General features: G+C 33.5%; 1 long non-coding RNA gene across 1 annotated transcript; it reads right to left on the reverse strand.

The window, feature by feature from the left end:
* Window positions 1–464: 464 nt before the first annotated feature.
* Window positions 465–8340, reverse strand: LOC113554260. The gene is made up of 3 exons (XR_003405249.1): window positions 8186–8340; window positions 7293–7365; window positions 465–678 (listed from the first exon to the last, which is right to left on the reverse strand). It is a non-coding gene; the product is annotated as an uncharacterized LOC113554260 (long non-coding RNA).
* Between the last annotated feature and the right edge of the window lie 16609 nt (window positions 8341–24949).

The following is a 24949-nucleotide window of genomic DNA, read 5'->3' on the forward strand; positions in this document are numbered from 1 at the left end:
GATATGAAAATAATAAATGGCATATCATAAAATGTTATGATTACATGTATCTAGGAAAATGTTAATACTTTTTAAATTAAATGATGTTATTTATGAATATACCTAGAGTCACTCTGTATACATTTCCAATATTAGAATACATTAATAGTAAATACCTATTATATTATAATAATGTTGGTTGTAGGTAAAATCTATTTAAATTGCTTTTGAATCACAAATTGTACCAGTTTAATGTTTTAGATGAATAATGATGGTAGTAAATATTCGTTTTTGGCGAATTAGTAGAGAATTCGACATCCAGTTTAATCGTAGTTGAATTATAGAGTTAAATTGTAATTGCGATTCATAGAATAGGTTTTGTTGATATCATAAATTCCACAAATAAGAGTAATCCGACAAACACAAATAATTTCAATCCTAACCGTTATTGCGTATAATAATTGCGCCTAAACAATAAAAATATATACAATATACTATACATTTTTATTGAAATAAACTATAAATTAAATAGTAATGCTTAAGAAATGACAATCGTATTAATAATATTATTATAATCGGTTATTTTAATGTTTGAACATCATCAAAGTTATTCTGGAACCCAATGAATTTCATTGTAACATTCACAGCTACTTTCTCGACACTGCATTTAGGTGTGTTTAAATTAGTAGGTTCTGATCTCTGAAAACACAAAAAAAAATATATATTTTAATAATTATAATTATGCATTGCGATACATTTTCAAAATAAATTAGTTAGTTAAATAAATAACACTGATTTACAATAATCAGATATTATTCAGTCAAAAAAAAAAACACACACACACTCTGAGTAATTTTTTTTTGTTTAGTCGGTAAAAATTCTATTGATATTTCACCTGATAGTTAAAATGGAATTAAAAATAAATTGAAAGTATACGTAATAGGTACAATGAACTATTATTGCAACATATTAAACATATCTTATAATATATATCACACGTATATCTAAGTGCTTATATGTTTGTTTTTCTATAAGACTATTCTAGGTGAATAATTTGTTTATGACTTATATTGGTTATACCATATTACACGACTATTACGATTTAAAGGCTACATAACCACTAATATTTAACGTATCTGTCTGCAGTCCGAGCCGCCGATGGTTATAAATGAGTGCTGCGTGTACCTGTTACGTTATCAAATCGCTATTAAGCTAAATACAAATGTGATTTAATTAAATAATAAATCGATAGCTCGTTACAAAATATACTTGAAATTTTGAAGTATATATTATGTATACAATATATGTTTTTATAATCTTCGGTAATTCGACTAAACTGTTTCATCGAAATGTTTTGTTTTTATGGGTGTACAATGTTTTGTAATAGACAAACCTTTAGAATATGTATGCATTGTAATAATTGTTGTAAGTCTCGCGTTGTCCAAGTATTTTGTACTACACGACGTACATCCAACTTTTTGAATCTATACGCGTGTCTAATGTTTTCATATATTGTCTACACAGACGTTATGAATATTAAAGTTTTGTCAGAATACGGTAAAGGGCTACAGGATACAGGTACTATACACTAACGCTCTAAATTATCGTTTACATTGTACACTGTATTAGTTATTATACACGGTATTATTATAATAATTACTATACAAAAACATTTTAAGTTTCAAACTAATTTTGTTCAGTAGACTAATATAATGTCCCAAGTCCTTAAAAATGATTTTATATCCGTTACACGGAGATATATATACGTGTAAAGTATAAACATTAAACGTATTATTTTATTATAATTATTATATTATTATATTGTTGCATAATATTATAACATAATTTCGACTAGTTCGCCTAGAAATGTGTATGTAATAAAGTGAAATAAATACAGAAATAAACAAATTAATAACGCAATTAAATAAGTGAATAAATAGATAAAAAATAAATGAGTATAGAGCAAATAAATGTTAAATATTGATTAAAATGGTAACGAGTGTGCAAAGTCTACGATTATTATGCGATTTTAAATTGTCTTCTACATGATTGCTTTTGTTCTGTTTTATGACGTTCTACAATTGCTCCCGCATTAGACTAATTTTATTGCAATCAATGGATACGGATTTTTTAATTCAAATAACTCACATAATATAACATACATAAATATTCGGCTTATATTTTTGTATACGTATAATACACATAGATACTCGCAGTTCAAAAAAATACATTTTGATTTCAATATTGATAAAAGTGTTGTGGAAAAATACTAATGTCACAGTTATATTCTAATAAATATTTAAAAAAAACAACTCTTCAATCATGTAGTCAGAACTTAAATTATTTTAGATTAAAAGGATCTCTCATTATTTATCTATTTTATTTACAGTGCGTTCAATAATAAATTCCGATCGTAGGTTTGATACCAATAAGACTGTTGTTTTTTATTTTTTTTTATTTCAAAATATTTATTGGTCGGGTATAAACCGATTAGCAAAACTTTATTTAATGACAGAATTTAACTTTTAAGTTTTAATACTAGCTGAATTTATTTCGAATAAAATTCTTTATTTTTATCATATATTTGAGGAATTAAAAAGTTATTAATTTATTGGACGGAATACGATTACGAGTTCTGTACGTCCGTCTAAATAAAAATATCAGATAGGTTTTAGTTTAGGCAGTCGTAATGTATGGATAAACCGCATTGAAATCCTATCGTCAGACTTTGGGGGATTTGTATAAATATTTTACGTAAACCGTGTACGTCATAATAATATAGAAATTTATAATATTGTGTAACAGGAGACTGTACGAAATATTATATGTCAAATATTTATCATCTATCCGCTGGCGACGGCGGAAGCAGAAATGCATTTTCGTGTGACATCGTTAAACCATTTTTGTCCTACAAACAAACAGAAAATATGATATCCTGGTGCTATTGTGTTTGTTGCGTATACACATAATTCACACATGTAATAGTATGATATAATATATGTGTATATATACACGTCCGGGCATAGGATTTACATAAATGAACACCGCCGTAGCAAATATGCAAATCTCGTTTCGGATACGATAATATTCTTTCACAGTCGTCGCCACTGAAGCCGCCACCGCCGCCGTTGCGCAGATGTCTTCCCACAAAAACCAACGCGAATAATTTGTTTAAGCCTTTCAGAAAATGGAAAACTCTGGGCGGACGTCGCTGTTTGCAATGTATGTGTACGGAATTCACGACGTTCTTTATTCGGCTTGTCGTTTTTTTTTATATATATACGACGGACGCAGGACGGTGGACGGAGGAGCGGGTGATGGGTATACATCTGCCAAAGAATCCCTTTTCAAACCCCTCGCCTTCAGAACGTACATCTAATAACGCGTGGCGAGGAGAAAATAATTAGAGAGCCGAAATAATATCGTAAAGCTCTCTCTTTCTTTTTCTCTTTTCTACACCGAATCGCACCTTCCTCCACCCGCTGGTCGTCATTTTCACTCCGCGGTGCTACGAGGGTGCTGTAGGGTAGTTTCCCGGGTTCTTTTATTATAATGAAAGAACGTATAAAAGATGTTTTTCGATTAAAACGAGAATGAAGAGCCCTCTTTTTCTTCGCGTCGCGCTCAATCCTCCCACTACCTTCGCCATCTCCCTGCTCACGCCCCCGGCACGCCGACCCTTGCAAATTGCACCCTTAATGTATATTCCTTGTCCCTTTTCTGTTTTTCTGCGCGCGCGTTTCCTACATTTCCCCTCTCTCGCAACCCAGCCTCTAATAACCCTCTCGTTTTTCTTCCTCCCTGTCACATAACCACTCCCCTCCAGTCACCATTACCCACCGAGTTCTTCATTTAATTTCATATTCCTCGTAAAAGTTTCCTACAGAAGAGTTTTCTGAAAGGTTTTTTTCTCTCTCGCCCCCCCTCTTTCTCTCTCACACTCTCATTCTGTTATCCGCCGACACTGCGCGCCGACGTCCTTCTAAAGAAATTTTCTTTGCGTGGGAATTAAGACACATGTCTCTTTCTTTTATATATAATTTATATTAATATATTATAATATAATATAATTATTTATAATTCAATTTATTACAAATTACAATATACAATTTGTTTATGAGAACAGTACTATGGACTTCGCTAGATGACCGGTTTTGATGGACGTTCTATGTTTTATATTGTAAATAATATTGTATAGTATGTCACAATAATAAATAGAAATATAAGCAGCTGACACTGTCGAGTTTTTCCAAAATTGTTGTTTTTTAATGAAGGAGATACATTTCATATATTATGTATTTAATGGAATCATAATATTAATGTGAAACTGAAACTTTAGATACGTCCGGTATGACTTTTGTCTGACGAGTACATTATTAATATGGACGTATTCAGAATGTGACCTTTGGTTCGTACGTCTAATTTGAGATTTTACTCAATAAATTATTCATATCCATAACAAACCGATTCTTATCCCGAAATTAAAATATAAAGATACATATGATCAATTGTGTATTAATGGTTATAGTGATTTATACGTCATGTAAAGTGTGCTATAATATAAGAAACTTAAGATTTTAAAATGTAAGCTCAAATACTTAATGATAAATAAGTAATTTAATGTAGAAACTTATACGCTTACGTAAGTTGAATTTATGTATTAAATTAATATTACATTCATAATTTAATTATTTTAAAATTTAAAATAAATACAAAAATATTTATTGCTTAAAATATTTTAACATTGTTTAAGTTGTTTGAATGAATTGAATAACATTATAATTTAATACGCTTGTAATATTTAATATTGGTTTAAAAAGATATATATATTGCAATATTCATACAATTAATAAAATATGAATAAGTTTATATGTTGAAGAGAAGATATTAATACGTTTTAAATGTAAGAAGTGTGTGATTTTTCTGCCGATGATTAAAACAACAGAAAAATCAGAAGAAAGTTATGTTCCTTCCGCACATGTGTTACATTTTGAATTTCCATATATCTAGCAACTACCTATTGACATCCTTAAAAAATATTACAATTTAATAGATTTTTATGAGTTTGAATTAAATTATGATTAAATACTATTTAGCTATTTCTAAACAAAAATTAATTAGAACATTTTCTAAGCCTGTTATGCAATTATATAGCATAGCTATATTGTCACAACAATGCGATATAAAAGGTGTAACTGATTTTTCTGACGGATAAACGTAATAACTGAAACATTTATTAAGCAAATCGAAACTAATTAACCTTATTGCTATACGCGTACAAGTTATATTTTATACCTCTAAGATTCTATGCTTGAGTCGTGTATTATTAATATATATACCTACTCTAATATTACATATTATTCGTTACGTATTATATTACTAATGTCATATATTTTATATTAGAATCGACTCGAAAAGCAAAACCACACGCAACCAATTTAATGCGTTTTTCGCTGTCTTTTTCGTCGGAAAATTAAGCAGATGAATTAATACTGACACCACCGCCTCCGGTAGACCTTTTGGGTTGATTACGGCCTCGAGAAACAAACTAATTAAAACGAACGAAATTATTGTACATATTATACAACCCCAAAACGACTAAGAATTCCGCCATCTGCAGTATGCTTTATTCCTGGATACTTGACAATATACGATATTAATATCCAAGTCGTATCTGTACGATAAAAATATTTTTTGTAGTGTACCATGAAATTGTAATATTATACCATATTGCGCTTTGATCATATAAAAACTTTTTTAATATTTCATCAATTGATCCGATCTCATAAAAATATAAAATATAGATCTATATGATTCCGATTAATGTTACATCTATCTAGTGTATTGTGTATACTAATGCACGAAAGAACGACTTTGCTTATTAAATATTATATATGTTATTATAACAATAATAAGTGTAATATAATGTTGATTATTGACATTGCGGCGACGGTGAGTTTACCATTTTATAATCGTATACGCATCTACCGACTGTCAATTAAAATTATTGTTAAGATGCTTTCTTCTGAAATTACACGTCGATATTCAAGCTCATCGGTTTTTGAATCGTCTAACGTAAAATATCAAAAAATCATATTAAATGTCGCACTGAAAAAAAACTACGCCATTTTTTTTCGGCGAAGTATACGTACAAATGGCACCCAAATCGAACGTTCCACCCTCGCGCGTGTGTGCACCGGACGGAGGGTGGAAAAAATACGCGTCATCCACCATTATCGGTTTAATTGGTTAGCCATAATCGATTGCTGCGAATCGGCGTCGGTGGAAGTGGTAGATGTTATACTGTTATAATATTATATACTCGAAACACGACTAAGGACGTCGAGCGATATCTATACTGAGAAATACAATTTAAAACGTCACGATGAAGAAGTGTGTCATCCTTATGCGTAAAGATTAGAATAATATTCTCTTAAAATCTTTGTTATTGGTATATTAATTTTTATACCGTCAAAAATTGGCAAAATGCACTTAATATTATAACGTTAAAAGCTTTTAGTACGAGAAAGCTCCCAGGCCCGAAGTCCAATTTAAGTCGTTCTTTTTTTAAACAATCGGTCTTTTAATTATAATTTTCTTATACAATATAACATTAATTTTTTTAGTACTTGGCACTTATGTATTAAGTTTTTAACAATAACATAACAATATTCTTTTAACAACAAATCACTTTTGTGTAATCGCGTATAATAAAAAGTTAGTTTTTGATTTAAAAAAACAATTGAAAATATAAAATCGATAAAATAAAGTACCTATAACCGTACAAAGAAAATAAAACCCCAGGTTTCACTTTACTGACGAATCAAATATCAAATAATAAATAGGAACAAAGCATTTTTGTATTTTATTCGGCGTTTTTTTATCTATGTTTTGAATTATTTTACACGTACAATAAATTGTGCTAAGTATATTAAAAAGAAAATGTTTGAACTAACTTTGTATTTATTCTTTTCTCTAAATCAATGATTCTGTTTTGTTCGCCAAAACTGTTTACTGTTCGGTTGTATCTATCGTATTCCAATTCATAATACATTCATAAAATCATAAAATTCCGAACTCAAGTAATGTAATATTAAACACGTACACATAAACAAAAAAGAACTGTTTAAAATAGCCGAGTGAAAAAACTACGTTTAAAAACCTTGTTATATGCAATATTCGCTCATTAACATAAGAGAAAAGGGGGTCGTTTAGACGTGGCATCCCGGAAACAATAGGGGACCCTCTAGAATCACAGGTCATTAATGGAAAACAATACAACCTGAACGCACTCGCGTTAATAAACCACTCACCTGCGATTGTTTTCCGTGTTGTTGCGCCCGTACAAGTGTGCCGTTGTTCTACGTGCGATCGGTACTTGTCAGACTAGATTAAATTAAAAAATAAAACACACGTATAAACACTCGCGAACGTATTCACATATATATAATACTATAATGTGTGTGTTCTCTCCCCTCCTCCCCCGCGCTAATTTAATTTTTCTAATAAATTTTGACTGCATTTTGATGCAAATATAGGTTTAATTTTCCGCGTAATTTTTGAGAAAAAATTGAAAAAATTGCCGAATCAACATATATATATATATATTATCTACTAAGCAAATTCGTTAAAAATAACTTGACATTATTTCGTAAGAATACGAACAAACCACGAGAGCTTCGACGATTCGTTACAAGAATTAGTCACATTCAAAAAATTCCGCCACAACTGTAAAAATGAGTCCAATCAACTTGTGTGTTTTAGATCGAAAAAATGATTTTCCGTCAGAACGATAATGTTTAAAATTAATGTAACTCATTACTGTCGTTTACATGAAACAACGACCAATAACGGACTGAAAATGATCCTACATATTATAATTTATAATAATAACAATAATGTTAACATCGTATACAACGACACAAACACGACGAAGTGGACATATCGACGTTCGACGAGTGCCCATCTTCTAACTAACCTTCCACCGTTTACTACTATATACTATACGACCGTAGTAATTCCGCGTTATAAACCATCTGTACAGACGAACGAACGAATATTACATGATTTCCGAACAGAAAAACCTCGAACAACGCCTAAAAAAGCAAATGCCTCTCGCGCGGATTTGGCGTTTAACAGAAAACAAATAGCCTACAACGTGACGAGTGTGATGAGTAATAATTAAAAACCGTTTTCAGCGACTCACCTGGTTACGGGCCATATTATATCTCCTGCCAACGACCGACCCGGACCATAGACGAAACGAAGACTGCGCCGGAACGGGACCGGATTTCTCGGCGGTTCCCACACCGAGTCGCGCTCGGACGTGCGTGTGTGTCAAACCGGGTGTATATTGTTATTACGAACGGCAACGTGTGTGTGTGTGTGTGTGTGGGGGGGGGACATCCGACGTGCTCATCCCTCTGTGTTGTAGTGCGCGCGGCGTTCGGCGGGGCAACCGGTTTGCTGGGAAGACGATCGGCGCGCACCGGTCAAGCGCAAAGGGTTGCACAACAACGGCGGCCGCGTGCAACCGGTTTGGTCCCATTGTCCACTCGCGGGGTCGTAAATAATAATAATAATAATAATAGTGACGATAATAATACCTATGCACTCACACACACACACACGCGCGCGCGCGCGCTCGTTCGCCGGCGGACCTAACCGCCTTTAAGTACGAAAAACTGGTCTTGGAACGCAGTCACAGACGCGCAAGGGACAGTTGCCGCTCGTTCGCGCGTCGTCCGAACACACGCGGACCGCCGTTCAATGGCCGGAAGCGACGTTATGACCCTAATATTCTCACGATTTTCAAAAGGTCCCTCCGTTTTTTGTGCAATCCGAATTCAACGTCCGCGTCCGAATAATAATAATAATAATAATAATAAGCGTACTACCGTGTGCGTATGTAGGTACCTATATAATATAATAATATAGGTGTTCGCGATGACGCGCGCATATGCCGCATACAGTATATACATTAGTGTGTTGCTCCACATCGCGACAGGCGACCGATTTCCGAAACGAATAGCCGTATATCGGCGGGACACGGGAGGACTTTCGCGGGTGAACCGCAGCGGCAGTCGTGATGAACTGTTAAATTGTATTATATTATAATAAAGCGTTAACTGCCGCGCGACTGTAAAGACAAATATTGTAATATCACGTTCTCGTAGGTAACATTGGCGCGGAAGACGTCATTATAATATAACATTGATGTTGTTGTTAAAAATAATTGTGATTTACTGGATACAAACGTATATTTTTTCTTTGATTTAATAATAATATTTTGTTTTTTACGAGGTGCAAAACATGAATTATTTTGTTTACTCTAAACCTAACGATAGTATACCTTAAAAAAATCACTAGATATGCCCAAGACGTGTAACAAATTTGATGGCCGGTCACCATAGTCTTCCGAATTTCTTTCGCAGTCCACCACTGACCCTGTATGTTACAATGCGACGCATCGGCCATGGTGTATTTTTCAATCTTTCACTCGTAACAGTAAGACGTGCTGTTTGCGCAGCCGATTTAATATAATATATTTCGATTCACAATACGTCACACACTGTATTCGTCCGTCCCACTGCCGAGGGTTCGTGTGATATCACGAATCGTATAATAATGTTCTCACCACCTAAACAAATATACATGTACATTAACAGTCGGTATAATCGACCCGAATGTGTATACAAAAATAAGTATTAAGTAAATTACGATTGCATACAAAATTAATAAGTTTTTTGAAATTATTATCGTGAAAGTCCCTACTACAGAAGCATTCGGTGTTTGTCGCACGAAATCAATATATCGAAGATTTTTTTAACGGTTAATACTTATAGCATTGTGAATCCACCGATCACACCACGGAACAATAGGTGTTTTTAACACGGCAACAAACAATGAAATATAATACATTTACAAATAACAGATACGTGTATTTCTGCGAAACATAATGAAAAATATTCAAAGTTCAATAATTTTGAAGTTGAGTCACTTTGTATTAACAGAAATAAATGCAAGTCTCTTCCACGAATTCCTGTTTATACTGCAACAATTAATCGGTTGTTATTGACGTTTGATAAACACCAGAAAATACCGAATTACAATAAATAATAACTTCACACAAGGAACAGTATTTAGAAGAAAATTCAAATTTAAATGATACGTACGTCGTAAAATATTACCTATAGTTGATTGAACTCAATAACAGGACGCCATACGCTGACATTAACTAAACGCGTCCTCCTGACAGAAAACAGAAAACTCAGCTCCATGTTTCCATCACAGTGGATTTTAAGCTAAAATTTGTGATTAAATCACATAATAACTATAAAATATTATAAAACAATTAGCAGCGGTTATTATAATAATGATAAATATTTAGTTACAAATTAGATTTTAATAAATGTTAGAACAATTCAATTACTCAACAATTCGGTTATTTTATGTTATTTGATTGATGTTAATTACTAGGAAAATAACTGCTAAATACCGCGATACTCATCACAATTGTTTTTAAATATTATTTGAATAAAATAACACCATCGTATATCGTTTTAATTTATAATGATAAAATAATAATTATAATATTATTTATTGCTCTTTATGTATCATCCCCATTTTATATTATTTTACTAATCATTATTATAACTGTACAGATTCTCATTAAAAACGTTTCCGGTTTCGCCAATAGAACAAATTATAAACAATACACATATTTTGTTTCACGAGTAAATAAATAACATGTTTTGTTACACGAGTAAATAAATAATAACACGTTTCGCGCTATTAAAAACATATAAGGTTTGTGGAATAACGCCTACGATGTAAAACCAACAGGTGTATAATTCATTGTTGTTCTGAACTTCTTAATTAATACACCGAAGACACGAAACGATCGACCAGCAGATCATTATGGTTTACAGCGTGTAGAACAATCGACATACGAGGGAGTTTCTCATGCCTAGAAATATGTTTTTAACATCTTTGGCATTTAAAAATGTGTAGCCATACGCCATGAAGGTAAATTATAAGCTATATAATATTATGCAATGGAATATTATATTTATTAATATTTTTTATGTAAATGTGATAATTGATTATTCCAGTTTATGTAGAAACAATCGTAGCGAAGCAAAGTATGCATATGATTTTCTTTTACGAGAAAAATTAAAACGTAAGTACATACAGGGTGCCCCAAAAAGAACGCTTTTTATTTAAATTAGCTAAACAAACATTTTTTTTTTCGAAAAATTACAAAAAAAGGATATCTACAGTTTCAGTATAATATTCGGTTTATGTATGAAAAATAATATTATTCGATTGTTTTCCACTAACCTGTTGTTATTGGCAATGTGCGGTCGAGAAAATTAATAATAACTGCCTCTCAGTTCTCTGGTGAGTTACAGGGGGACGCTTTAACCTAATCCGGGTTTTTGAGATTAACAACTGAATCAGTTTTTTCAAATTTTTTGTTAGCTAACGAATTGATGACACATTGGGAGAAGCGTCCAAGATACAAAATCGTCTCATTGTCTCCGCACCGCTTACATTAGTTTGGTAAAAAGTCAACAACCAACACACGTGTTTCAATTGACATTCGGTCCACGGTGACACTTGACAAAAACTGATTAGACGACAACAAACCGGAATGATAGTAGATTAAAAAAATGATAAGAACAATTTTGTAAATATAAAAACAAAAAAATTGTAATCGATAAAAAGCGTTATTTTTGAGACACCCTATACAATTATCCCGCGAAACATCTCTAATCGCGTACACCTATACTTATTATCGCACTCGTGCAATATAGAATTGAGTATACATCAAGACATACAAAGACAACATGTTATTTCCACATTGTATAGAATTCATTTAATTCGAGTGTAAATTAAAGCGTAAAAATATTGTCGGATTCGAGTCCACGACCTAGGCGTTGGTCGTTCAAATGTATCGACTCGAATGAAGATTGTGTTAATTTGTGGCTTCGGTTTGTTTAGAATACTCGTCCCGATTGAGCTGATCGAAAGCTACTACTATATACAGGTTACAGTTACATTCACATAGCGACGCTATTTTAGTGGCTTGCCCAGGTGGTGCCGCTGCCACCCAACTGTGGACGAAAGTGGAAATCGTCCTATCGCCGCGACTGATACAAGTTCCATCTGATGAATACAAAAATCCACGGTAATCTCATATACGATTATTGGTACAAAGCTGTTGGTAGGAAAGGGCGGGTGACTACAGCGGTGGTGGTGAAGGTATATATGTGTGTGTGTGTGTGTGTGTGTGTGGTACATATATGTATATTGTATAATAATATCAGCGGGGACGGAGGTATAGAGGCAGCGGATCCGTTTTGATGGGCGCAATTCTTCTTCGCCAGATGCTTATCTGTTATATTGTAAAAACCCTTGACGGCTTGACAGACAGTGAAATATGAGGCTCGGGGATTTTGTCTACCGTTCTTTTTGTGCGTGCGCGCGCCCGAGACGTTCCACGCCGTCGAACCCTGCCGCTTCCTTTTTGCATCCAAAGGAAAACACACCCTGCTCCGTTCACCCACCCGCAGTATACTACCGTCCTCACCACCGTCCGGAGTCCTTGTCACACTCTCCCTGCCACCACCACGTCCAATGAGCTTTTCACCCGCCGGCACACTCGGTCGTCACTATATATACTGTCTTGTATACCACCGCAGCGCCCCACCCCACCCACCGTAATATCGTCGAGCTTTCGTTCCAAAAATCCTTCTTCTTCTTCTCTAGACACGAAACTCACACCGCCATCACGGCCGCCTTCCCCCCTACACCGTCGATCCTAAATCCTTACCATCGGTCCATTATTTATCTCGCTCTCTTCTCTCCACCCCGCCGACCAACACGACTAGGTTTTCGCCAGAAAATGCGGCCATTTGTTTGGGAGCTCGGGAGGTTATGGCTGACGCGTTCGCACAATGACGCCGTTGCGCTTTTCTTACTCAAAACAAACGGATGCTATTAATATTGTATGTTTTTGAAACGTTTCGTTTACCCGAAAAACTGACGCTCTCGCACGGATCCGCCAGACCCACCACACCGTGATTGATGGACCCCACTGTAGCCACACCACCACCGTACTCTTACCGAGAATACAATCGGTAACATCATCTTTTCATCCGCCGCCAAAGCCACCGCCGCTATTACCACTGTTTCAATTATACTCGCGTATGTAGGCGTGTGACTTGATCGACTAAAATCGTCACTATTTCTTCGGTTAAGTTTGAACAGAATAGGTACTAAAAACGTGTGTAGGATGTTAAGAACGCTCTTGTCGATCTTAAAGAATATTTTTCAGACATTTATTTACATATATAGTTCCATTGGTTCACCAATATTGTACTTCTAATTTTTACAATGGAACCTCTTAACCGAAAAACTCAAATATAGGTATTAAACACCATTAAATTATATCACATAACCGCACGCCCACATACACGAATTCTTTATTAAAATAATTAATTTTAAATTTCTTGGTTGTGGCAACTCGTTTTACCATTATTCTAGTACGTGAGAAATTTACACATCTTGCTAAAATTTGAAAATATTGTACATAATACATTATAACATATAATATATATACAGATATGCAAATATACACACGAGTATATATACAAATGAAAAATTATTTTTATAAAAAATGAGAATAACCGAGGAAAAAATAATATATTAATATATTACGCAACAGCTATTAATTATAACTAAGAAATGATGAAATAAATTAAGTTAGAATAACCTATTTTACTTTACCTACTCGTATTGAATTAAGAATGTGTCGTTGGTGGTACTATACTGATAAATAAAATTATGTTTTTAAAGGAATTAAACATATTGTTATACAAAAACTTAATTAATATAAATGATCAAAATAATTTTTACACGGCTTAATTTAATTAGTTTAAAAATCGTTTTTGATTTAAGATTATTTCAGAAACATACCCTTTGAAGATTTAATTAAGCGTGGGAATAAAGAAACATAATAAGTAATGGAAATGAAAATTAATTTTTAATTTTAATTCGAACCAATAGCATTATTTTATTATCATCTTATAATATTTCCAACTCATTCTCTTAGAGAGGTTTTAATTTAAAAATATATATATATATATTTTTATACTACAAGAGTATTTATTACCCATTACAATATAATACATCGATTTATTGAATTTATTTAATTTATACGATTCTGTTAAATTATATAACATGACTTTTATTACATTGTGAGACTATTTATCAGATTATATAACCTTTACACATCAGAAACCACTATTTTTTTTTAAATATTTTAAGAATTTCGCCAGTAATTATCTCGTTGTTGTTTTGTACATACATTTATAATAATAAAAGTATCTATAATTTATGTGTATTATCGTGGAATACTATTAATATATAATATTCATTTATATATCTCAATAATTCTTTGAGGTATACAATTAATTTTTTCGGTCAATCACTGTAAAAGTAAATTTAATGTGTACATAAAAAATAATATTAATTTGATTAAAATTTATTTTTAACTCAGTTATGAACACCTAACTAAAACGCTGCCGCTAATTATAATAATTCAAATTTGTATGCAAAATTTTTTTTGCTCTTTTTTTGGTCAGAAATTTAAGATACGAACAACTTTACGTATATACAATATATGTATATTATATATATTATGTATATATGTAGGTATATGAATAGTTTTCGCTTATCCAAAAATTCTTTGTACAAACATTTTACACTTGTGACTTGTGACTTTTAAACATTCAATGTGAGTGTTAATTATTAAATAATAATAAATAAATACTACCAAGTACAAAGTGTAAAAATAAATAAATAATTTTTTATTTCTAAATATAAATCAATATATTATACCATAAACTATTGTTTATTATAATTAAATAATTATGTAAAATCACATGATCCAAAAAAATTAAAGCAACAGCTTAAGTAAGTATTTAATAGTAAAATCTATAATCAATTGAAAATATATGGTATATTATAATATTATATATTGTAATATGAGGTATAAAACACAATGTCATATTTTTACTATTTACGTAACCACTGTATGTGGTATTGAACGTATCATAGTAGCAACCAAGTGCACTACACTTTACAGTTATAATAGTTTACGAATAATCAAAATCGTTGCTTAATTTACACGTAGACCATCTTTAACGGACAACTACTGAGGGTTAAGAATATAATACAATATTAAAAAGCTATTTATAAGATTGGACTTCGTGTCATAATTACTTCCGGACGTGTATAGTATTGTAATATTTACTTAGGTTATACGATAAAAAATAAAATAACACAATAAGACGATGTATCAATATTTTTTTTTAAATTTTATTTACCCGTTTTTAACTTAACTTTTTTTGTTTTATACAATGTTTACATTATTCCGTCAGGCAGCTGTTGGACTGAGCGTGTTTCAACAAGCCCGGAACGGCAATTTTCCGAGACGCCTCTGGGTGCTGTACGAACACATACGCCCAGTGTGGAGAAAAAACCAATAATATAACGATAATAATGTAATTGAAGCAACGGCGCTGGCAAAAACAAAAACGCCACCAAGACGAATTGACCATATGCTCATGTTCACCTGGCGTGTTTATCTATGCGCGAGGTAGTGACGTGGGAGACGTAAATAAAGTGGACTCATAAAAAATGGTTGATTGGCTACAGCCGTAATATATGAAATGAAAAAATTAATATAAACATAATCGACCGAATCGAATAATTTCAGCGTTATCGATATAGGTCATCGGGATTCGAAAACAAAAAAAATACTGTTTTTTTTTTTTTAACTGTTGGTTTTTTTCTAGTTTTAGATAATGATTCCGACTCAGAATTTATGTTCACTATTGTTTAACGCGTCATATAAATAACAACACCGTCGATCAGTCATTAATTGTACATTAAATATTGTTTGTTGCTATACTGTATCATCACGAACGGTTCTATAACCTATGTAAAATACTGTATAAGTTAATACGAAATATACCTAAATTTAAAATTTAAATCAACCACGTCGATTTTGATTGGTATTAATGTAGAAATTACATCAATTTAAGTCGAACGCGCATTATAGTATGCCATCGTCGACCTTTTATACCGAGAATTGTATTTTTCATAAAACAACAAAAGCTACCAAGTATAATAAACCAACGTGTTAAGAATACGTTAATCGTGTAAAATTATAAAAGTCGTATAATATCTCTAGAAGTATTTAAGTATACTTACACATTTTTTGCGTGAATTACAGTTGAGTAGACTTGTATAGGTACTATTAAAGGCATTTAGGCATATATTGTATGAACAAAAACGTATGATACTATTTAAATTGTTATTCTAACACATACAATTAAAACAAATATATTTTACCGAAATACTGTTGTCATACACTCATGCCCTCGAGTGGTATGTTAATTGAGGTTTGGGACCCCATCTGACAATCCTACAATGTATATAGGTATTATATACGTTTGCCGACCTGGATCATACAATACTATACACCTATGTATAATATTATGAAGGCCGCACAAAATCGTAGGAACGGTTTCGTCGGGGCGTGGATTGAATTTCTATTGCAGAAATGTATTATGGATTCTGTTACAAATACCTAACTAAAAAATTAACCTTTTTACGCATAATATATGAAAAGTATCAAATTTAGGAGGTTATAATGTAAAATAAATTATCGCGATCACTATACTTACATAATACAGACGGAGTAGCACTGCGATCACTCTAGTTGAACATTATAATAGACATGGTTGGACATATCATATCACTATGTCGTTAATGCATGTTTTGTTTTTTTTAATCATGTATTTGTTATTGACGGGTATTTTATTTTTTAATAATTTATGATTTAAAAATGTTAAAAAAAAATAAACTTTATCTTTTTTTTTCAAATAGTTACAATATTTATTTTTTAATGAATTTTTTTAATACTTTTTTTATGAACATTTTACAGGAAAATCATGAATTTCGGTTAACTACTTTATTGACTAAACTCTCTCTAAAGTTGAATAAATAGTTTTGATTAAAATAATTAAAATATTCTAGTCTATTAATTATCTGAGGATTTTTTCTTTTTTTTTTTAACAATAACTTTATAAAAATGAATTAATAACAAACCAATTTTAAAATGAATCTATTACAGTAAACTCAATCAAATTCATTCTTTATACAATCTTAAAAATTATTATTTAAAATCATTATAACGTATCGTTATCGCATAAAATCAAGTACTTATACGATTTTAATCTTAATATACTTAAGTATTGCTTATCAAGTCAACATAATGTGACGCTTCCATTATTCGAAAGCTAAAAACCGCTGGCTATCTTAGCTGTATACCTACAAGTACCTATATAATACAAGCCTAAGTTTATCAATGTAATTAAAAAAATAGATTTTATATCTGGATTGTACATTTATGTTACTATTTATTGTTTGATTGGTATGCAAACGGTTGACGATAAGGCGTTCGTAATTTTGTAGATTCCAAATAGTAGGCGGGTTATTGCCGTTATTGGTATAACACATACCGAGCTCGACTTAGTCAAACAAGGATAGCGTTCATACCCGGATTATTATACATATCGTTGTGTGTATACAAACTGCTGATGATCGCCGAAATGTGAATGCTACAGTTGTATATACCAATCAGTGACCGACAAAATGGGTGTAACCAAAGTACCTACAAGAACCCTACATTAGCCCATCCGGTCATCGAACTCAAACGACTATAACACAACAAGCAAACGTGGGTAATACAAGGCCACTGATAACGCCCGTACTGGAGTCCAAGAATATTCAGAGCTGCTCATAGTGTCAGATCTAAGTTTCCGAAGACCCAGTGCAACTTCTATAATAGTGGAGGCCCCTTGGACAAATTTGCCATTTATGTATTAAGTTTATATTTTTATTGATATTGACTGCGTTATACACCGCGTCGGTGCATGCACCACATGCTCCCCCTCTAAATCTGGCACCGGCTGTTTGGAAATAAAACGTAATGATATAATCGCAGCGTACATCATCGTGAACGCCAAAAGGGCGCTGATATAGCTGCGAACAATAATATTGTCGTGATCGTTTCTGACAACCGGTACTGTTACTGTTCACGTCGGCCACCTAGTGTTTTCTTCTTATTTTATTTTAAAATATGGTTTTTATATAATACTTTAACGTTTTTGTAAATTTAAAACGCTTTAATTACTAATTTCCAATATCATTACCTTAGTTAAAGTTAAATTATTTCAAGTAAACAAAGTTATCATGGAAAAAAAAGTAACGATAACGATTTCACAATAACTTAAAGTACTTAATACTTATGTTATAGCTGTTCATTAAAATTAAAAATAATTAACAGTTTGCTTACTATTTTGAAGGCATAAACCAGAAATAAATTATATTTCGCTATTATTTGTATCTGAAGATTCATTTATGTTTCCGAAAATATGTAATAACTGAAAAACTGCAGGACTCTAATAAACTGTAATAGGTACTCTGATGAGTGGCCGGTGATGACAGTAAAAGTGATTCTTTTGACTCGCAAATAAATAAACTATAAACGAAAATATATTTAAAACTGGGTACGCTGTTTCATTTATAGAAATAATTAATTAGTATCTATCATATAATATTTATATTTCTCTAATAACTATTTTGTATGGTGTGTAGCAGTCTAGTTATTAAAGCATGACCGACGTATACCCCTGTTGAACACATACATGATGATTTCCAAAACACGCTCAACTTCTTTTTCAATAAAAAAATGATTCAACATTTTATTTTGGAATTTTTAAATATACTGAAATGTCATAATGTCAAATTCTTGAAATTTTCGGTACTATTTAAATAATGCATTGTATATATTTCTATTTTTCAAATAACAATCTCCCCTTTTCAACTGTAAATTATTTTGAAGAAAATGTTGACGTATCAGAATTATAATTAGAACGGGTATTATTTGTTATTCGACTTTGTTTACTAAGGGTAATAGGTTCAAATACTCCAAATAATATGATAATGCATGGGCTTGGAAGATATGAGGGTTATGGTGAATTGAAAATTGTAGTTGTAATCATCAATATTTATGATTTGTAAAAACTATCAAAGTAAAATAAACACTAATTTCAATATTACGTATATATTTTTATTTTTGTAATGATATTTTTAATAACTGTTATTCTTAGAATATTCATTGTAATAACTGAAAAACTACTCATTCAAATTAATTTTGAATTTGGTGCATCAACATAAATATTCGCTATAATTTGTCTAATAAGAATTAATAGAGGTTTTATTTTAAAAACAAAAGTCCGTATCGCCACAGAGTAACCGTTCTTGAGTAACGTAGACGATATCATGCTTTTTAAAATATGGTCTTTGATATAGTTGAAAATTCCAAAAACCAGAGTTAAAATAAATTTATTATTGTATGAAAAAATGGGGGTGAGCGTGGTCGGTGAATCACCTTGTACGTTATATTATATTCCGCCATATTGAGCCCGGGGCTGCGACGGACCGCGGGGGACGGCGGCGAACGATAAAAACGAGAGGCGCGCTGTATTTTAATCTCGTATAACTCACCTCCCCCCCTACTCACGACGACTCGCGCCATAAAAAGCAGTCCAAGTAAACTGCAGAAACAAAAGGCTCCACCACCGTCTCTCAGCTGTGTTTGTGTGTGTACGTGTGTGAGTGGTAGGAGACGGTGGCGCGGAGGAGTTTAGGTTTTACGACGTAGCCTTCTTAATTATATATGCGCGCAACGATTTTTCTTGACTCCCCGCCGCCGCCGATTTGTGCAAAGGCGAGAGGTGACCTCCCCTTCGTCGCCCTCGCCACCGACGGCAAACGGAAGCTCGTTTGAATCCAAAACACAATTTATAAGCTTAAAGGGCGCGCGCGCGCGCTCGCACTCCCGGAACGCGTTTATATATATATATATATTTGTATTATACTGTGTGGGACGCAAAAAATAAGCCGAGTGCAATTTACGATTGTGCGGTCGGTCTGCGGCGGCGGCCGCCGGTTAATGTACATGTATTTATGTATTTAAGCGGGACGAAGTTTTTCATTTGATAAACAAAAAACTCCGTTCCGGTTTGGCAGAACAGAACCAAACGAACAAACATATAATGATAACTATATTATTATCTACAAATTTTATACGGCGGTATGAGAGGTAGGTAACATGGTAATATCGTAATATTAAAATACTTTTCGCAGTCAATCAAATGAGCGTTGCACATATACCTTTGTAACGGGGGGACGGCAACTATAGATACATCTTAAGGACGACCGGACGGTTTGAAAAAAAAAATTCGAGGTCCAAAAAACCTTTTTTTGTTTGCCAAGTCTTATTCTGTCCATATACCAGTCTTGTTGTATTCTAGTCTACACAGCGACAAAAAAAAACAAAAAACAAATGATTCGGCATTGAAGTAAAGTATTTTTGGCGGAATATTTATTTACCCCCAGGCCGCACACCCCTATATCATTATTTACGTTTTTCCACCGCGGACGACGATGTGATACCACGACCGGTTAAATGATACGTTTCACCGATCGTATTATGTGTAAACGCGTCATCGTCTTGAGCAACGCGTGTATTGGTTTCACGTGCTATTTTCGTCGATATATTTTTACGACAGGAAAAATTACTGTGGCACGACGAGGTTCCGTGCGAGTTTTCGGATGCGTTGCAAAGCGTAGACAATACTATTTTTTTTTCTTATCTATTCCATCGACATGGTTTTTCCGGTTATGGGCAAAACAACAATTACAAATTTTGCGCCCGCAAACAGATATCGGTAACTGCAAAGTCAAAATCGTATACGATATATATATGGCAACATCGCGGTGCCGTACCGATATCTCTGCCAAGCGGTGTCCGACGGACGGCGATTCGAGAAAAACTACGCGTTCGCGACATTCCCGAGACGGTCAGGCGAGTTCTCATCAAATGTTTCTGAAACGACTGCGACGTGCGCGCGCGTGTGTGTACGCGGGTAGGCCGGAGGGGACGGTGTAAAAGTTTATCGCTTTACCTGTCGGACGACGAACAATAACCGCACACTGTCGCGCGTTGTGCGTATTATATTATATTATGCATAAGGTAAATATATATATGTGAACGACGGATTTTACCACCCCGCGGATCGGTCGTCGGGCGACGGGTGGAGGAGGGTCGTTCCCGCGGGAGAGTGCCGCCGCCTCAAGACGCGCGGGCCCGTTATCTGCGGTCCGGGCGATAAAATTGGCGGACGCAAGAAAAACCGCCAAGTGCGCGCGGGTTTACGAGCTCCTTGGGAAACGATCGCGACGAAAACTGCGCGCGCGATAAGGTGGCGAAATTTATGGCGGTGGCGGTTGTGGTCGTCTCGGCGTACATAACGCGCGCGCGACGGCGGCGGCGGTGGCCGACGGCCGAGAAAGTCCGCGGCGGTACGGGCGGCCGCGGATTTACGGTGGCGGGCGGGGCGACGTGTATTATTATTATTATTATTATTATTATTGTGTGCGCCACTCGGCAAAAACTGCGCTCGGGTCTTGATAAAGGCGACCGTCGTGCGTTCGGTGGACGGCTTGGGGTGGGAAGTGGGGAGGGGCGGCGAAAAAGAGACGACATAGCGCCGCTCGAAGACGACGGGCAAAGGCGACGACGACGGCGGCGGCGGCGGCGGCGGCGGTGGCGGTCGGCGGCGCGCGTACAAATATATTGATCGGGGGCGGGCTCACCATATACACTCTTTCTCTGTGCTCTCTTTTTGACCATCTTTCGTTCTTCTTTTTTCCACACCCCGCGACGTTGGGTGGCGGCCGCGGGGTCGCTCGCCCGTCCGTCTGTTGCGGCGAACGACCACCGACCGTGTCCGTCCGCGGGCAAAGCATGTAAGTCGGCCGTGCTGCCGTCCCGCGCGCGCGCGCCGAAAAAAAAAAAAAATCGTATACCGTCGCGGAAAATAATCCGATTTGGTATACGTATTCGACCCGTCTACTCCGACTACGATGGACGACTTTTTAGCATATTTAGTGCGACGCAGTCGATATCCTTAGGTGCTCCGACCCGGTCCGCCGCCGTCGGCGATCGTCGGACAGACGTGTGTGCCGGCCCCCACGAGGGGTGTAGGTGGTGGTGGTGGTGGTGGTGGTGGTGGTAGCGTGAGAGAGACTTACACGTCGACGCGTGTTTATTATTACCGTGGTAATCGTTGGAAGACTTCTGCTCTTGTCGTGCCGAAGCGCGCACAGTGAACGTTTATAAAATTCACTTGTACCTTGTCCTGAACGAGTTTTTTTTTTTTTGGTCTCTTTGTCTTATACGATACAAGAAAATTATCTTCTCTAAATACTCATAATAATCTGTAACGATAATGGTATATTATATCGTAGCTGTATGTAGTAATTTGTTATATCATTATGTTATAATAATTAGCTGGTGTTTAAATATTATCTTTTTTTTAAGTTTTGATAAAAATCGAACAATTTACTCTTATTCCGGTCGGATTTTTCTAAGAAAATAATTACTTTACCTTTTACGGACGTATATAGTATGATCAAATATGTATACACTGTATATCAGTATAATATAATACATCCCCTCGTAAATTTTAAGTATGTGGTTTTTTGGAAGAGGCAAGCGCCCTCTTCTAGTCTTGTCTACGTTATGGACAGTACAGATTATAAATGCAGGTAGATATTAGGTTATATGCATAATATAATATATTATCTAATACGTATAATATATTATACAAAAAGCTTGATGAAACAGTTAAACTGCAAAATGCAAAATATATAGTAAACGGGATTCGCGTGATGCAAATCATGAGTTAGTCGGAAAATGGGCCTATTTTATTATATCTGAATCGTCCGATATCGCTATAGATATCAAAATCTATATTGCGTTATTAGCTATATTATCTTAGGTGGACCTAGGTGGCAAACCACGATTAAATGTTGTAATATAAATATACAATAAACATGATACGAAGAATATAAAACGTATATCGTTTTTACCTACCGTACATTTGTACCTTTATATTTTGGCACTTATCGCTAAAAAAATTCCCCGTTTTTTCACCATGCTTCATTGATTCTCACTGTCTGAATTATAACTCAAAGATACTTGTCTACTGACTACTGCAGTCTTGAACTTTTAAAGAGCAAAAGTAAAATCCAGATATTACAAATATAATGAGTAATCATGATTAACGGGGAATAATCAAACAAAAACCGATGTGCACGAATAAAAATATTCCAAGACCGTTAAATGTTACCATACTGTCTTAAGCATGAAATTCGATCACAAATGACTAGTTGTCACCTAAAAATCTTAACAAACATTGGTTTTTGACATGTAAAATTTACATGACATTATATGTCATCGCAGTCAAGCAGTGTGAAAATATACCGTCATAATAATGTTATTATTGTTGAAGAACTTTATTACAATAGTTTGAATACATTTAAAGATTTCGCATGGTCTCAAAGTACGTGTATGTGCTGCAGCTGCTACGAGTACGTTATTATAAATTTATAACTAACAAATTACAGAAAATAACTTCAACAATGAATAAATATAAATATCTTACGTGTGTTATTTAAATTATAAATTACTTCCTACAAAACAATACTTCGATATTATATTTCAAGTTGTTTTTTAATAAGTTTGTATTTTACCATTTGTGTAACACATCACATTGAGCTCGTATAATATTTTAATCTACGTATTGGACGCTTTACCTATCGTCCCAACAGCAGAGTTTCAAACATTCACTGACCACTTGAAATATTCTGTTTAGGGGGAAATACCTACGTGTTTTTAGGGGCTACGAAACCCGTTTTACTGCGAATCCCCCTAACATATTCCAGCGACCGTTTCAATGATTGTATTGTTAAGCAACTGTGTCCCACATGTGCATTCAAAATATACATCCACGAACAAGAAAGGGTTAATGTGCTGAATTTACAAATTTTCTTTAGTCATAAATTGAATAAGTTGTATCGAGTCTACAATTACCTACACGCGATACCTGTATATTATAACAAATAATTTTCAAAAATCCTACGTAAATAAAAAAAATAAACTATTGTCAGTTTACTTCTAGAGCAATATTAAAAAAAAAAAAAGTATTTACATTTTAAAATGATAATTTTAAAATTTATAAATTCAAACAAAAATATAAAATATATAATTAAAATCGATTTTAGATAATTCATTTTTATACCCAATCATGGATTATATAATTATATTCTGATAGTTCATAACAAATACAGATCCTATTACATATCCACTAAATTTTATTTTAGCTATTTATTTTATATTTCTATTAACTGCTTTTTTAATATCATAGTTATAAGTATTAAAACTATAATAACAAAATTATTTTATTACTGTGATAAAGATAAAATTGAATAATAAAATATATTATAGGTACCTATATAAAATTCCTATTGACAATATAAAGATTAAAATAAAATATAAATATTTTCACCAACAATTATATTTGTTTCGTTTTATATTGCTATATTTTATATATTTTGCAGTCTTTCAAGTCATACAATTCCGCAGTAAGCAAATAAAATAACGAGTGAATTAAAATTATTTATTTTGTGTTTAAGATAAGATGTAATGGTATTAATATAATATTACATTATTACCTATTTTAATAACCTATTCCAAACTGTATCATAATACTTTATGTTTACTATAAGTATAATATACACTCATGCTGTTATGATATAACCTATAAAATATAGATGTAAGTAATATGTGCGTATTAGGCTCGTATACAAATATTTGAGTGGAAGGGGGTTAAGTTTTTACATTTTAATGCCTAACAAGAAGTTTATTGAAAGTAACCACTTTTACTCTATAAAACATACTTTTATTAAAACTATTATTTCT

Source organism: Rhopalosiphum maidis, chromosome 2 (genome assembly GCF_003676215.2).
Source record: "Rhopalosiphum maidis isolate BTI-1 chromosome 2, ASM367621v3, whole genome shotgun sequence".
Lineage (NCBI taxonomy): Eukaryota > Metazoa > Arthropoda > Insecta > Hemiptera > Aphididae > Rhopalosiphum > Rhopalosiphum maidis.